General features: G+C 37.5%; 1 protein-coding gene across 1 annotated transcript in view; it reads right to left on the bottom strand.

Moving 5' to 3' along the window:
* The window catches only part of DPP10 (dipeptidyl peptidase like 10), a 1408189-nt gene that overhangs the window by 1251147 nt on the left and 143384 nt on the right, over positions 1-13658 (bottom strand). The gene's annotated exons all lie outside the window — the stretch shown is intronic.

Raw genomic sequence — 13658 nt, 5'->3', positions numbered from 1 at the left:
GGACCACCCACCCATCTGACTAAATCTGAGAGAGCCCAGGAGCGCCCTCTACAGGCCAAAAAAGATACAGCTCCAACCTCAACCAAAAAAACATCCACTCAGAGACTCCTCCTGGAATCACCAACTTCAAAGATCAAAGGGAGATATATCCACGAAGATGGGAAAAAGACCAGCGCAAAAAGGATGAAACCACCAAAGAACATAACACCTCTTCTCCTCCCAGGGATCACAACTCCTCACCATCAAGGGAACAAAAAAAGACAGAAAATGAATCTGGTGAATTGACAGAAGCAGGCTTCAGAAGGTGGGTAATAACAAACTTCTCTAAGTTAAAAGACCATGTTCTAACCCAATGCAAAGAAAATAAGAACCTTGATAAAAGGTTAGATGAAATGCTAAATAGAATAACCAGCTTAGAGAAGAACATAAACTACTTGATGGAGCTGAAAAACACAGCAAGAGAACTTTGCGAGGCATACACAGGTTTCAACAGCCAAATTGATCAAGCAGAAGAAAGGATATCAGAGATAGAAGATCAAATCAATGAAATAAAACGGGAAGGCAAGATTAGAGAAAAAAGAGTGAAAATAAATGAACAAAGCCTCCAAGAACTATGGGATTATGTGAAAAAACCTAATCTATGCTTGATCAGCATACCTGCATATGACAGGGAGAATGAATCCAAGTTGGAAAACAGTCTTCAAGATATTATCCAAGAGAACTTTCCCAATCTAACAAGGCAGGCCAACATTCACATATAGGAAATACAGAGAACACCACAAAGATATTCCTCAAGAAGAGCAACCCCAAGGCACATAATTGTCTGATTCACCAGGGTTGAAATGAAGGAAAAAATCCTAAGGGCAGCCAGAGAGAAAGGTCAAGTCACCCACAAAGGAAAGACGATCAGACTCACAGCGGATCTCTCAGTAGAAACCCTGCAAGCTAGAAGGGAGTGGGGGCCAATATTCAACATTCTTAAAGAAAAGAACTTTCAGCCCATAATTTCATATCCAGCCACACTAGGCAAACTGGATAAAAAGTCAAGACCCATCGGTGTGCTATATTCAGGAGACCTATCTGACATGCAAAGACTCACACTGACTCAAAATAAAGGGAAGGAAGAAGATTTACCAAGCAAATGGAGAGCAAAAAACAAAAGCAAGGGTAGCAATCCTAGCTTCTGATAAAACGGACTTTAAACCAACAAAGATCAAAAAAGACAAAGAAGGGCATTATATAATGGTAAAAAGATCAATGCAACAAGAAGAGCTAACTATGCTAAATATGCACCCAATGCAGGAGCACCCAGATACATAAAGCAAGATCTTAAGACCTACAAAGACACTTAGACTCCTGCACAATAATAGTGGGAGACTTTAACACTCCACTGACAATATTGGATGGATCAACGAGACAGAAAGTCAACAAGGATATCCAGGACTTGAATGCAGATTTGGACCTAGTGGACCTAATAGACATTTACAGGACACTCCACCCCAAATCCACAGAATATACATTCTTCTCAGCACCACACTGCACTTACTCTAAAATTGACCACATAATTGGAAGTAAATCACTCCTCAGCAAATGCAAAAGAATGGAAATCGTAACAGTCTCAGACCTAAGTGCAATCAAATTAGAACTCAGGATTAAGAAAAGCACTCAAAACCACACAATCACATGGAAACTAAACAACTTGCTCCTGAATGACGAATGGATAAACAATGAAATGAAGGCAGAAATAAAGATGTTCTTTGAAACCAATGAGAATGAAGACACAATGTACCAGATCCTATGGGACACATTTAAAGCAGTGTCTAGGGGGAAATTTATAGCAATAAGTGCCCACATGAGAAACAAGAAAAGATCTAAATTCGACACCCTATCATCAAAAGTGAAAGAGCTAGAGGAGCAGGATCAAAAAAACTCAAAAGCAAGCAGAAGACAAGAAATAACTAAGATCAAAGCAGAACTGAAGGAGATAGAGACACAAAAAACACTTCAAAAAATCAATAAATCCAGGAGCTGGTTTTTTTAAAAAGATCAACAAAATAGACCGCTAGCTAGACTAATAAAAACAAAAAGAGAAGAATCGAATAGATGCAATAAAAAATGATAAACTTGAGATCACTACTGATTCCTTGGAAATACAAACTACCATCAGAGACTACTACAAACAACTCTATGCACATAAACCAGTAAATCTGGAAGAAATGGATAAATTCCTGGACACTTGCACACTCCCCAGATGAAACCAAGAAGAAGTTGAAACCCTGAATAGACCAATAACAATGTCTGAAGTCGAGGCAGCAATTAATAGCCTACCAACCAAAAAAAGTCCAGGTCCAGATGGGTTCACAGCTGAATTCTACCAGACGTACAGAGAGGAGTTGGTACCATTCCTGTTGAAATTATTCCAAACCATACAAAAAGAGGGAATCCTCCCTAACTTTCTATGAGACCAACATCATCCTGACACCAAAATCTGGCAAAGACACAACTAAAAAAGAAAACCACAGGCCAATATCCATGATGAACATTGATGCAAAAATCTTCAATAAAATACTGACAAACCGAATCCAACAGCACATCAACTGAACTTCCAAAGCACATGCATATGTGTTTACTTCTGGTTGTTACAGATTTAGTGGCTATGCAATCCCCTAGAAATCCAGACTAAAGGTAACCTGGTTTTTTGCTTTTCAAAGACCCTCAGAATTTCCATTTCCTTTAGTCAACCAGAGGGTGAGGATGGCTGTAATGTCATCATGAATATACATAAGGACAAGAGGTCTTGCTATGGAACAGCTTGTTGGAGAGAGGAGAGACAAATATGTAACACATATAAAAATAAATAATACATGTAAACGGGCCCAATGAGTAGCAGCAATTCCTCCACAATTTTCAAGAAATAGCTCAGGGAGAAAGCAAGAGCTAAAAAAAGTTGCATATTTTCAAATTGAATTTGATTCACAAGTAGTTTTTAAATGTGAGCTCCAAAAATTCAGGTGAAATTAGGCAACTCAGGGATTTTTTCTGAAGGGCTGGTTGTGGAGCGCCTCTTAGCTTCCTGAAAAGGCACCAGAATACCCGAGAAGCTTCATCCTCAGATAACATCTCTGAATTGATTTCCTATTGGCAAACCACTGTGGGCATAGAAATCACTGACTAAATCTCCTTTTATGAGAATCTGGTTGAAAGTAAAGTTAATGATCCGGGATTGTGTTGAGGACATTCAAGTCATCTGTTGCTCCAGGTGTCTGAAGTAGTATACTTAGCTCTCCTGGACCACTGAAAAGTTATTTATTTAGGCCACAATGATCTCTGCTCTCTACAGAATTGCTTTCACTGGAATGCATTTGGGAGGCATGCCCCACTGTCCAGGAACCGTGTCATCTGTGAGTATTTGAAAGGTGATGTATTAACTTACATGACCACAGAGTCCCACAATAGGCTGCCACAAGCTTAAAAAGCAAGGAGAGCCAGTCCAAGTGTCAAAACTAAAGAACTTGGAGTCTGATGTTCGAGGGCAGGGAGTGTCCAGCATGGGAGAAAGTAAGCTGGGAGGTTGGACCAATCTCTCCTTTTCATGTTTTTCTGCCTCCTTTACATTCGCTGGCAGCTGATTTGATGGCGCCCACCCAGTTAAGGGTGGGTCTTCCTTTCCAGGTCCACTGACTCAAATGTTAATCTCCTTTGGCAATGCCCTCACAGACACACCCAGGATCAATACTTCGTATTCTTCATTCCAGTCAAGTTGACACTCAGTATTAACCATCACAGTAGCTCAACAGGCCTGACACATTCAAACTCACTTTCTGCTTTTTCACAACTGCAGTGAGAAAGATGACAACCACAGCAAAGAGCAGTGAGGCAAAGGCATTTTGGGTGTCCCGGGCTGATTCTTGTTCAAGTGGGCATGCTATATAGTTAGGAAGGGAGGGAGCTTGGCGAGAAGGCAAAATGCATCCCCATTGCTTCCTTCACTTCTCCCTGCCAACACCCCACACAAAAGAAGTCTTCCTCTGGCTCTGGAAAGCCAGACCCCTTTGTTTTTGAGGCTATAGCAGAAGACAATGGATGTGAACCCTACATGTATCAAGACATCACATTGTGTCCCCATAAATAAGTACAATTATTATTTGTCAATCAACAATAAAATTAAATTTAAAAAATACTTTAAAAAGACTGAGTGTGATGAACATTGGAAGGAGAGATAGAATGGCATTTGGAGAGAGATTTGTGTGGATTTAGAAGTTCTAAAGCAAGAAAATCAGCTTCAGAGACACGCATTAGTGCATTTACCTCAAGGGACCCTATGGCCGTCCTTAGGTCTACATCTTACTTCACAGCTCCTCATGGAGCCTCCAAGCAAAGCTGCTTTCAGCACTCAGTCAATAAAAGCAGTGGAGCTGGTCTGAGCTGCTTCCCTTTGACTTCCAAGCCTAGTCTATTAATTGCGTGGCTCTGCCGTTCCATTGGTAGAGTTCCTTACAGTTTCTATATTACTGTTCTAATTTTCTTCTCATGCTGCAGACTTCTTCTTATAATTCATGTTTTCCTTGTTCTTAAACTTGTGTCCCTTTATTGCTCTTTTAAGCTTACTTGATTTTGTGGTAGGCTGCCTCCAATGGTTTGGGGAATAAAGTTGGGGTGAATAAATGTTTAATTGTTGATAAAATTTCCATTACTAAAATAAACATGAGAGTAAAAGGATTTTTTTTGTTTCATATTATCTGGAAAACACTAAGATCTAATATAGGATATAGAACACAATTGAAATTCTAAATAAGCCAATCACAAAAAGACCAACAACACTTAGTAGTTTACAGAAAGAGGCAGTATTATATACCAGTTATGGATGAGTTCTAGAGACTGATGCACCTTCAAGACACATAAACATTTAAGGTTTATGGTAAAAGTGTTCACCACAAAACTAGCAGAGGAGAGTATATATTTTAGTGAGCCTTCAATTTTATATATTCATTAGAATACATAAAAGATATCTTATTGTTGTTTTAATTTCAGTGTGTTTGATTATTTTACAGTATGAACATGTTTTCAAATGTTTTCTGGGTGTTTTGGGGGGGCAGAAGTTGTTTGTTTTGTTTTGTTGTCATTTTCCCCTCTTTTGGTGACAGCTTTTTTTAATATGGTTTGTTTGTTTCAACTCTGATCATAATGCCACATTCTCAGCTCTACAAGCATATACCTAATGAAATCCCAAAACTGGGGAACATAGCTCTGTTAGAACTAAAGACTCCATTCAATCATTTTCAAATTAAAACCTCAATGCTGTTTTGTTTTTTGTTTGTTTGTTTGTTTGTTTTACTTTCATTCCATCACCTAAATATCAAAGTTGTCTAGAAATGCTGACCTCCTTCAAATAAATTCAGGTAACCAAGCAATTTTCCCAAATGCCATATCTCTTTATAAACTGAAGGAAAAAGTTTACAGTCAAACAGGAAGGAGCAGGTGTCTGGGGTATAGGCAGAGAAATAGTTGCCTCAAATCATAATCTGGAAAGTTTCCCAGAAACTTTCTGCTGCTTACATTCTTCTCCGGTCTCAGAAGTCACAAGACCTCCATCTCTAATTTCAACCTTGTAGAAAGAAAGCAAAGAGCTGTCACTTTTTGGAAAGAAATCCCATTTAAATATAAAAGGTTAGCATATGTTTGAGCTGCATACAGCCTAAATTAAGATGAACTAAATTTTCCACAGATCCTCTAAGTTTCTCAACACTATCTGCCAGCATCACTATTATCATTGAGGCTAACATGTTTCAAGTCTCTAGTATCACTTTTCCTAATAACATCAAATATCATTTGATTTGAGTTTTCTTCCTAAATTTGTAAGTGTAATGATGTTTTGGTTAACAACTTCTCTTTGGATGTAGCTCTATAAAGTCAGCATGAATAGGAAGAGGTGGGCCAAGCGAGGTGGCTCATGCCTGTAATCCCAGCACTTTGGGAGGCCAACGTAGGCAGATCACAAGGTCAGGAGTTCAAGATCACCCTGACGAACATGATGAAACCATGTCTCTACTAAAAATACAAAAATTAGTCAGGCATGGTGGTGCATGTCTGTAATCCCAGCTACTCAGGAGGCTGAGGCAGGAGAATCACTTGAATCTGGAAAGTGGCAGTTGCAGTGAGCTGAGATCGCACCACTGCACTCCAGCCTGGGTGACAGAGCGAGGCTTCATCTCAAAAACAAACAAACAAACAGAATAGGAAGAGGTTGAGTACATTCTGAGCCACCTCAGTCTGGGTGGCTGGATGGAATCATCTCTCGTTTATTTGGGACTTGACCTGTAATTTGTTAATGGAAGATAAAATTAGAAAAAGCCAGTAAAGGGAAAGGACAAGGATGTTGACCAAAGATAAATTGGAGGACCAACATCAGCGTTGATGGACCAGTCTGGCCTTCCTATGTATGACTTTGCTTTACTACTCTCTGTGCTCTATACTACTGCTAGAGTCATTGCTTTAAAATGTGCATCATCTTGCTTTTAAAGCTTCTCAGAGGCTGTCAGTCTCACACAAGATGCAAGTCTCACATCTCAGTTTGGCCTAAAGATTCATTGCCAATCTGGCCTCTACAGACTTCACCCCATTCGAATGCTGAGATGAGGGAAGGTTTTGAGTGGGCCGTGATACTTCCTACCAGAGACCCTTCTCCCCGCTCTGCACCTCCCAATGTTGCCTGGGTGGCTCCTATTCAGGATTTATTTCCTGATTTCCCCAATACACAGATTACTATTTTTTCTTCATGCTTCCTTTCATCTTTATCACCAATCACATGTCCAGTGTTGTGCTAGAGCTGGCCCACATGGGCTTACAAGAGCCAATCCTTACATTTTAATGAATTTCAAAAGCTAATTGTTAAATACAGCCATTATTTAAAAGTAAACTCTGTGAAAATTATAGTTAAATAAATTGCATTAAAGATAAATTTAATAAATGCTCAAAACTCATTACTCCCTAATTGATTATATTTTACTATTATATATGCTTTTGAAGTTATTTGTTTCTATTTTATTTGTGTGGTGAGAATACTAAAATAATGAGGTCCTGTACTGTGCCTCTCCTTCCAACTCCATGTTCAGTATCATTCCATTGGCAGCTTGAAATTCTTCATGACGGGAGTATTTATACCACTGAACTTGACAAACATTACAAAGCAGAACTGATTACTGTTATATTAATAGTATAGACTTAAGTGATTGAGAAAATGTTAACACTTCACATTAAACTTAACATGTATTGTGCCTCTAGCTCTTACATTGTGAATAACATAAAAAATCCAGAAAATACCTTGCAGCATTTAGAAATTATTACCCAAATCAGAAAAGAAATGCTCGTCATTGATGAATGAGTGAAGATCGAATTCGCATTAATTGTTTCTCTTTCATCTTACTTGTTAGCACAGTGTTAACAAAGACAAAAACATCAACTGTCATTCATTTTTAGACTACACTCATTCCTCAATTGCAATCATTAGTTGGCTATAGATACAAGATTTCAGTAAAACTGATGAAGGCATAGTTTGAGGAGCAATTCAGTATATACAATTTATAATAAGGAGGATTCTATTTTTTTAGTATTTATAAATTGTGCTGCAATTCTTTATAATAATATTTACAATAAACATGCACATATATATGTGCATACATTTTTTTTCTTAGAAAACTGGTTGATAAACAGTTACTAGTATGCTACTACATGGCCTGTGTCTTTTATGAGAAATTGAATATTTTTTTAATGATTAGGGTTATATCCGAATCATTATTAGATCTCCAGCGTCTATTTTATTCCCAGTAGATACTTGATAAATCCTTGCTTACTCGCGTTAAAAGAAAGACTGTACTTCCGACTACTGATATTTAGACATGCAGGGTCTCTCCAACCACCAAGAGGTTGGAGTTTTTTCTCATCTTGGCCAGGGTAACTAGAGAACAATAGACTAATTTTGGGAAAAGAGATACAAGAAGTATCTGGTTAAGGTAACAATGTTCCAGAATATATATCTATTTCTCCTTTATTAATTTTTGAATGAAAAATTCTGTAACTAGAAGACAGTTATTCAACATATTATCTTGCTATGTATAGTTAGTCTGACTTAAGAAAGTATTTGAAATGGTTTTTAGAGTCTGTAGCAGGTGCAGTTATATGACCCGCAAGCATGTTCTCTCCCATTCCTCATATCCACAAAGGTAGATACCTGTATACACTTAACATGAACACTTTTTTTATAGAAAAGGAGCTCAGAATGCATGCATGCCAAAAACCTAATCAATTATATTACATAAAGTTGTAAAACATTCCTAGCAGAATTCACATTATATCTATGTCTGTCTTCATTTAGTTTAGGATAGAAAAGAGAAACCACTTGGTATTTTCAGCAGGAAGGGGGTTAACACAGAGCAGCAAGTGCCTACAGCCTCACTGGGGCACAGGAGGAACATTCTATAAGCTGGGCCTCCAGGAATTATTCCCAGAACTTTATAAACTGACCTGCTTGAGGGGCTTTTTCCTTTGCTTTCAGCCATCACTTGGTTTTAGACTTAGGTGGAATGCCTGGATCAAGAAAGTTCCCCTGCCTTCAACACTCATAAAATTTAGAGGATGCTCACTAGTAAGGTGCTACTATAAAATCTTATATTTCCAGTTTTTATAAACAGTGCTTTCCCCCACCAAAAAAAAATGGCCTTGCCTTACTATCAGACATCATAATTGTGTATCTAACTTGTAGAATCTAACTCACATCCAGAGCCATAGTTTCCAGACAGAAACGGCTTCATGAGTTTTAGCTTTCCCACTTCTACAGAACACAACTGAAAGAGTTGGGGTTGTATGCTGAGTGTCAATCAACAATATACAACAAAAATCTGTAACTGTATAATTTCTGTTCTCAGCCAGATGGTTATGGAGACCTTGACTACATCCTTCAATTTATACCAAAGTGCAATCGACCACTGCACCAACAACAGTCTTTCTAAAGTGATGTTTGGCTGAAATGGAAAAACCAGTATCCCCTTTGTATAGAAAAAAATATATGATTGTGATAATTGCAAATATTGTATTTTCAACTCTTTTTTAATTTTTTAAATGACATTATTGTACATATGTATAATATACATAGGGATGCTGTCATACATATAACAAATAGTGATCAGATCAGGATAATTAGCATACTCATCACCTCAAATATTTATCATTTATTTGTGTTGGGAATAGTCAATATCCTCCTTCTAGTTGTTTGAAACTATATAATGTATTATTGTTAACTATAGTCATCCTGCAATGTTATAGGATTGAAGTCTGCTCTTATTTTCATTTAACATTGTCATAAGCCTCTCCTTATGACAATACAATTTCTTCATCAACATTCATAAATGCTGCCTAATATGGCACCTTTGTGACTATTTGATAATTTACTTAATCCCTTCTTTTTTCTAGTGATGTAGTTAAGTTACAATTTTCTACAAATACCAGTGGTGTTGTGAGGTACGGCTTTGTATCTAAACCCCTGTCATTCTCTTTAATTATTTTCTGAAGATCTCAGCTTTCTCTTAAAAATGGGTCTTATTTACTGACTCACTGAATTTGGGCTTTTTTATTTGTTCTGTAAATGAGACAAAAGTAGATCCATATTGTTTTAGAAGCAATGAGGAAAAGTCAGCAGTATATTATTTTGTGCTAAAATAGCACAGCTTCTAAAACACCTGGGACCTTGTTGAGAGGCATTACATAAAAGCATAGATTGCAGTAAATGTGGCTTCATTTTGACTTGTGTATGAGGCCCATATTCCTGATCTAATAAATCAATATGTTTCTTGTTTAAGATGATGCCTAATCATTAGACGCTGGTACTCACAAATATTACTGCTTATTTTCCCAAAGATAATACCTGTTTCTAGTATAGTTTAAATCAGTATACTAATTATGGGCTCCCACCATGCTAATTTTAGGTGGAATCAAAAATGTGTAAAATCATGTCTCCAAGTTGCAAGAGTTTACAGTGTCTGGGGGAATGTGAGAAAATTGCTTTATTGCTCTATTTTAAAACTGCATTATGTTCCCTTTAAGTTTTTCTTTAAATCTCAGTGAGAATGAAGTGGAGTGAGAGTGCAAATGATTCCTTTTAGAATCTCTAGGCTGTAAGTACCCCAAGCTCCAGGGATTTGGTTCTCATTTAAATTGGCATCACAATTGCTTAGTTTGCAGCCTGATAAATATGACTTAGATAACTGTATTAACAAATGGACGGTAAATGAATGACTCAACTTAGATCCTATTCTCTATGAAAAATAAAATCAGTTTTAAAATGATCAAAGACCTACATAGCTACCTTAGTCCATTTTTTGTTGCAATAAAGGAATAATTGAGGCTGTATAATTTGTAAAGAAAGGAGGTTTATTTGACTTATGGTTTTGCAGCCTATACAGGAAGCATGGTTGCCAGCATCTGCTTCTGGAGAAGGCTTGAGGCTCCTTCCACTCATGGTGGAAAGCAAAGATAAGCCAGTACATGGAGATCACATGGCAAGAAGGAAGAAAGAGAGATGGGCAGGGGCCAAGCTCTTTTTAACAATCAGCTCTTTGGGAACTCTCATGAGAAATAAGAGAGCAAGAACTCGCTAGTACCTTGAGGAGGACTCCAAGCCATTCATGAAGGATCTATCCCATGACCCAAACACCTCTCACCAGGCCCTACCTCCATCAATGGGAATCCACTTTCAACATGAGACTCAGTGGGGCCAAACAAACCATATCCAAACCATGGCAATGGCTTAGTAACTTTAGGAACCAGACAACTTAATCTCAACATAGTGACTATTTATCAAGCACTTAACTAAAGTCTGTTATAAGTAAAACACATGTTGTGTTTTACTGATTACTCATATTTTACATGCTAGGTACTAGTATATTTCCCAATTTATAGAAAAGAAGACTAAGGATTAATTTGCCCAAATTAATGCAGTAAATAAGAAGTGACACAGAGATGCTGAACCCCACTATGCTCTTAATGATATGTCTCCCGTATGTTATATAGCAAATATCAAGCATTGATGTGGGGCAAGATCTTATAGCAAGTTAATAAAACAGTGTGGGTATTTTGTTGTTGTTTGCTTGCTTGCTTGTTTTTGAGACAGGGTCTTACTCTGTTACTCAGGCTGGAATGCAGTGGCATTTCATCACAGCTCACTGCTGCTTCGATCGACCTCCCCAGGCTCAAGTAATCCTCCCACCTCAACCTACCAAGTAACTGGGACTACAGGTGTGCACCATGATACCCAGCTAATATATTTTGTATTTATTGTAGATGTGGGGTTTCACCACATTTCCCAGGCTGGTCTTGAACTCCTGAGCTCAAGCGATTTGCTCACCTCAGCTTCCAAAAGGGCTGGGATTATAGGTGTGAGCCACTGCACTGGGCCATAAAACAATGTTTACATATTATGAATTCCTCTGGGTATTTGTAATACAAAGCCATATCATTCTCAATTTTCTATATGTCCTTTTATCAGGGCACTCACCATCTCTTCTTTAGACTTTACCAATCTGAAATTGCTCCTAAATGTTGAAGTCATACTCTTTCCAAAAATGTTCAGACCTTTTAGGAGCATCAAGTTGAAAGAAAATCCAATTCTAGTGGTAATAACCACCATCATTTCTAATGGTACATTGTGTAGCTGTTGAAATGTTGAAGATCCCACCGTCCATCAGACGTCCACTCTGCAGCAATGCTTCCTTGATCTGGGTGTCTGCCAGCTTGGCAGTTTGCTGCCCAGTTGAGTTTGAACTTGTAGCTCAGTAATAGGCAGAATTCTAAGATGGCTCCCAAGTCCCTGGCCCCTGATAAACATGTGCCTACTCCTAGCTATTCAATTAAACTCACCTAGGTTTCCTAGAAAGACATTTGCAAATGTTATTAAAAGTCCAAGTGAGATGACCTTAAAAATGAGAGATTATCTGGGTGGAGTTGTACTAATCACATGAGCCCTTTAAGTCTGAATCTAGTAATCAGAGATAAGTGAATCAAAGAGAGTAGAAGAATGAGAGATTCAATGAGAGAAAAATGTGCTGGGGCACATGGCATGGAATACAGGCAGTCTCTAGAAGCTTAGAGCAGCCCCTACCTAGAGTCAGTAAGGAACTGGCCACCTCAGTCGTACAACCACAAGAAACTAGATTCTTTCAACGATCTGAATGAACTTGGAAGTGGTCCCTTTCCCAGACACTCCAAAGCTGAGTGTAGGTCATGTGAAATTCTCATTCCAGCCTCATGATATGCTGAAGAGAGAACCCAGCTATGCAATGATAAAATTCTAACCTGCGGAACTAATAAATGTTCATTGTTTTAAAGTTAAGCATGTGGTAATTTGTTATGCAAAAATAAAAAGCTAACACAAGCTCTCTTAGTTCATGTTCTAAGTCTGATAGTTTTTCTTCACAGCCCAAATGCTGAACCTGGGTCCTGATGGGCTTCTCGCTCAATCCACATTGAGATCCAAAACCTCCCCTCCCATAACCTTCAAGTCTTCATGGTGGTGCTAAGGTTCTAGCTTAGACTATTTCTGGTTTCCTGATGGTTCCCATTTTTCACTATAAAAATGAACCATTCTTCATGTCCAAGAATAAAGTCTAAAGCCTGCATTTGTCAGGCCACAACAAGTTCAAATGCAGTCTCTCTGAGTCATGGGCTGCCTAGTATTATAAATGGTCATAATTAATTTCTCAATTAACAAAAAGATATGTAAGAGGTGACCTGAGGTTGTCAATAACTCTAAGCAAAGCAGAAGTTGACCACCTCAGTGATCACCACATTTAAGGTTGGTTTTACCTGGTATACCATTATCTGTAAACTCTTTTCACTAACTACAAAGAGACAGAAAAAAAAACTACACGTACATGCACACATATACTGTTTCTTTTTCAGCTTGTCTCAAAGCAAAACTAAAGTAACATGCAAAAGGGTAAAATGTATGCTCAGAATACTATGAATGCTAAGATAGAAATTTCATGCTTTTCAAAATAAATGAGAAATATTCATTTGAATCCTTCGTGATTCTCTTGTTTCTGTTTGTTCTTTTTTTTAAAAAAAAAATATTTCTTAACAGTCAAATATCTTAAAGTCTTAATGTATATGTGTGTGTGTTGACTCCAGAATGACTTTTGCTTTCAAAAATATTTTATAGTGAGATAAAGGAAAGGCCTAGAAGGAGAATGAACATTATATTAAACAATGATTCATAACAGTGCAACATCAATGAGGAGGGAACCAAATGCTATTGAGAGGTTACTCCACATCTCTCTCATCATCTTTTGAAATATGTTATCTTATAGGAGAGAAAATATACTTTATTTGACTTTGCAGATATGTTGTTTTAGAATTAATTAAAATAGCAGGTATTTCTCTCTTTTAGTGAAAGATTCAGTTATAGCAAAATAAACTCACCTTAAATATTATCAACTATAACCTCAGAAAATTCCAATTTGAAAAGTCAAAGTTTCATTTAAATCTTATGCCCAGATTTCTCTGCAAAAAACTATGGTTTTAAATTTTAGAAGGAGACAGACTCATCAACATTTTAGGTTAGGCAGACCCAAACTCATTTTAAAATCTGATTATATATACATTCAATTCTG

The sequence above is a fragment of the Aotus nancymaae genome, unplaced genomic scaffold (genome assembly GCF_030222135.1).
Source record: "Aotus nancymaae isolate 86718 unplaced genomic scaffold, 86718_ANA_hifiasm-v0.15.2.pri h1tg000029l, whole genome shotgun sequence".
Classification (NCBI taxonomy): domain Eukaryota; kingdom Metazoa; phylum Chordata; class Mammalia; order Primates; family Aotidae; genus Aotus; species Aotus nancymaae.
The sequence above is the reverse complement of the archived record's forward strand: the minus strand, read 5'-3'. Positions and strand labels throughout refer to the sequence as shown.